This window comes from Chrysochloris asiatica, unplaced genomic scaffold (assembly GCF_000296735.1).
Source record: "Chrysochloris asiatica unplaced genomic scaffold, ChrAsi1.0 scaffold00134, whole genome shotgun sequence".
In the NCBI taxonomy this organism is placed as follows: Eukaryota; Metazoa; Chordata; class Mammalia; order Afrosoricida; family Chrysochloridae; genus Chrysochloris; species Chrysochloris asiatica.
The window spans coordinates 6,817,093-6,821,237 of record NW_006408652.1 but is presented as its reverse complement, the minus strand read 5'-3'; positions in this window follow the sequence as shown (position 1 = coordinate 6,821,237).

The window sequence follows — 4,145 nt, the reverse complement described above, 5'->3', positions numbered from 1 at the left end:
ATATTGATGTCTATGAGTCATTCTGAGTTAAGTTTTATATTAGATATGATATGTGTCTTTTAACATTCACTTTCTGCTATTTACCTGAAACAAAAGAGGAGGAAGAAAAGTCAGGAATAATAGGAGGAGAGCATGGAATGTGTGACTATAACTACCTCCTTTGCCATGAGGCAAGAAGAAATGGATAGTATCCAGCTAACTATTACGGAACATTTTTATGGAAGATTCCTTGGAAGAATCCTGAACAAAAGGTAGAAAATGTAGAACAATTTCAAATCCTCATAGATCCCAGACTTTCTACAGTGATAAAAGTTAAATGAAAGAAACCCTGAAACTATTGTCCAGAGATAATATTTAAAACATAAACCAAAAATATCCCCTGAGGTCTTCTTAAAACCAAACATGAGTTTAGCTTAATCAGTTTAAAAGGTTAGCTTGAGTTTTGTGGTCCTTTAAGAACTATGTATATGGGATCAAACTGACAATGGCAACTTGAAAGATTAGATAAGAACCTTAGGGGGCAGTGAGTTTAGACATCAGTGGGAGAGGAACACCTCATATAAAGAAGGTGAGAATGGTTGCACTACTAGAAAGATGTGATTAATGTCACTGAATTGTACATTTAGAAACAGTTTAATTGGTATCTGTTTTGCTATGTATTCTCAACACCAAGGGAAAAAAAATATGCACTCTCTACATATGGGCATTCAATTGTGACAGCATTATTTGTTGAAAGACTAGCCTTTCTCCACAGGATCTTTTTTCCACTTTTATCAAACATCGGTTGATTATTTCTGTCAGTCTCTTTGGTGAATCTTCTTTTCTAGGCATACCTGGGTGGTACAAACAGATATGTGTTTGAATGTTAAGAGAAAGGTTGGTGACTTGAGTTCACCCTGAGTTACCCTGAAAGGCCAGACAATCTATTCTGAAAAATCAACCACTGAAAACTAAAGTAGTTCAGTTCTACTTAGACATATATGGAGTTGCCATGCATTAGAGTCTACTTGATGGCTGCTGCTTTTAATATTTACTGAAGATGTAAGCTATTTTATAGTTCTATGATGTGAAGATTTGATTCATTTGATCAGGCTTCTAAAGGCAAGGTTGTTGCTGCTAATGTTAAGTGCCTTCAAGTATAGGGTTTTCAAGAAGCTGTTATTGGGTTTGAACTGCCAACCTTGGGGTTCAAACCAACCTGTCAGTCCATTGCTTATCTAACAGCACCACACCTGTTCTCCTTGGGGAAATAGTTTAAATGTATCAGATATCTTAACTGACCTTCTATCTTCATAGAGAGTAACTTGGCCAAGTATATATTTTCTCAAAGTTCCCAACTCACTATTTACTGGCTTTCCCATAATTTGGATGTCATGCTCTTCAATTTTTTTTTGAAATTTGTAAATCTCTCACTTACCAGCTTATATTAGGGAGTTTGTTCAAGCCAAAAACAAAGACAAGTGGAAGTCTGTGTCTCAGAATGAAAATGCTAAAAAAGATCCTCTAACACCAGGCCTCTGAGAAAAGACTGAAAGGAGGAACAACAGTTCTAGACTCTAAGCCTATTTTCTCTCTTGGACATTAATCCTGGTAAGTTTTTATTGTTTCCTCTCTAGAGAAGGAGAAGAGAAATGGTTTCTTCTTTCTACCTGTTGGAAACCCCCAACACCTTTCTTGTTTCTTTTAAGGTCTTACCTGTTCTTCCTTATTTGTTTGTGGTTTTGTTGTTAAGGTATAGTGCTACAAATAAGGATTATTACTTTTTGATTGGTGCATACCAAATAATTACAAATTTAGCAGCTTAAAACAATATCTATTTCTCATCTATGTACGGACTAAATGGGGCAGAGGTAAATAGTGATGTATGCTCAACCTTGGAACAACAGGGCTCTTTGATACAGGGATCGAGGCATAGTCTGAATTGGTAAAAGAGGGGAAATAATGTTAAGATGCTTGACTGTCTTATGAATATTTGTTTCCCTTGCCTACTATTGTAAAATAGACACTTGAGTGGGATAGAAAGGAATATCAGGAAACATAATTACAGAAAGCTTGTAAGCCCGTCTTCAGCCTATAACTGGTTGAAATGCCTAAAAGGGGTTAGAGAATTTGCCCAGTGAAATAGGCTTCTTGTGGAGCCTTTGCAGTGTATAGGACCTTAGGTGGAATCCTGAGCCCCATCCAGAACCTTCTGAGGTGGGACATTCCCATTTGAAAGGACACGCAAACAAGCCTGGAACAGCTAGAGGGACAGAAGATACTTGTTGAAAGAAAGACCTGCAGGAAAAATTAAAAACAAAAATGGTAATCTGATTGGCTACTACAAGTATAAGCAAGTTGTTTGCTGGGGAGCCATCAAGGCAAGAAATTAAGTCCCTTTAGGACAAACCCCCTTCCAAGACTGAAACTCTAAGGGAACACATAAGCTGGCATGTAAGCTTGCCAGTGACCACGTTGGTCTACTAGTGAGTGAAAGTGGGGGAAAGGCAGCAATAAAAATATGGAATGTTTTACCACGTTCCATAGACTTCCATGGACCTTGGGATGAGAGAGAAAAGAGGAAGGGCTGGTTGGTCCGAAGTGCAGTGAGACCTGGGGACTCCTGAGCTCATTGACAACAGCACATTCATGGAGAGCTAGAGCTCAGAGTGAAGCATCCAACTGATATAAAGTGAGGGGAGATGCACAAGAAAACCCAAACTTATAGATAGTACCCATTTGACCTAGCTATGATGGCTTGATGATCAGAACTCGACTAGAGGAAGATTAAAAATAAATAAATAAATAGATAAAGGAAACAAGTGCAAATTACTACAATTTGATGAACTTGCCTTATAATGTAGGTATAATGTAGTAGTTCAAAATACCAACCGAGAGGGAAGGAGTCTTCGCATCAAGGATCAATCCTATCTCCTCTGTACACAGGGTTAATAAGGACGGGCAACTTAGACAGTGATTGCCTAAAATGGGGGTGGGGGGTGGGGGCAGGATATAAAGGCAAGAAGTGACTGGCTTACAAATTTTCAAGAGGGAGTTTTGTTTCAGAGTGTGTGGGGGAAGTTTGAATCCCCATTGAAGAGTTTTCATCTTGTCTAGACAGGTCTGGTGAAAGGAGATGGGGATAAGATTCATATGATTCAATGAGTAATTGCTGTCATGACTAGTTGCGATTGTCACAACTGTATTTTTTTCTAACAAAAGTTTTGTAACAAAAGGGGGGAGGAGTTAATCTTGCAGTGCAGGCACAGAGGACCCTAGGACCATCAAAGGAGAAGAGCATGAGCAGAATGTGGGACCCTGTCCAGAGAAGCAGCCACACCAGAGATGGAGACAGAGATGAGGACATGGAGAGAGGGAGCAACTGAGGAATCTAGACTCATGGAAAGAGAAAGACTGCATGCTGGTAGCCAGGAGGCAGGCTGGCCTACCCTTTGGTTGTTTAAATGGTTATATATTCCTGAATGTTTTTGTGTACATTAATATATATATATATATATAAAATCATTTGACACATTTTATGGGCCAGAGGTCCACATGACTTGGATAGGTCCTGGACACAGTATCTCAGAAGGTTGAAGTCAAGGTCTCAAATGGAAATGTACCTGAGACTTGAGCTCCCCTTCCAAGCTCATTGTTTCTTGGCAGAATCCAGTTTCTTGGAGTTATAGGACTTATATGCTCAACTTCTAGAAGTCATCTGCCATTCCTAGCTATGTGACCTTCTTTACCACACGGATGATTGCTTTTTCAAGGCCACCAGGAGACTGTTTAATGCTATCTCTGGTCTCTGGCTTTATTTACTCATTTTAAGAGCTTGTTTGATTACTTCAGGTCCATTCAGAATAATCACACCTTTGATTAAATCAAAAGCAAACGATTAGGGGCCTTAATCACATCACACCCTTGGGCATTACGTTGTTAAGTGTTGTTTCTGTCACAAAATGAGCCTGTATAGGGTTTCTGAGGAGCAGCTGGTGGGTTTGAACTTTCAGCCTTGAAGTTTGTAGTCCAGTGATTATCGTACAGCTATAAAATGTATTAGTCCCAGAGCAACAGAGGGAACCCACAGCCACCAAAATAAAAGAAATAATAAAGATTAAAGCAGAAATAAATGAGATAGAAAACAGAAAAACTATAGAAACAAT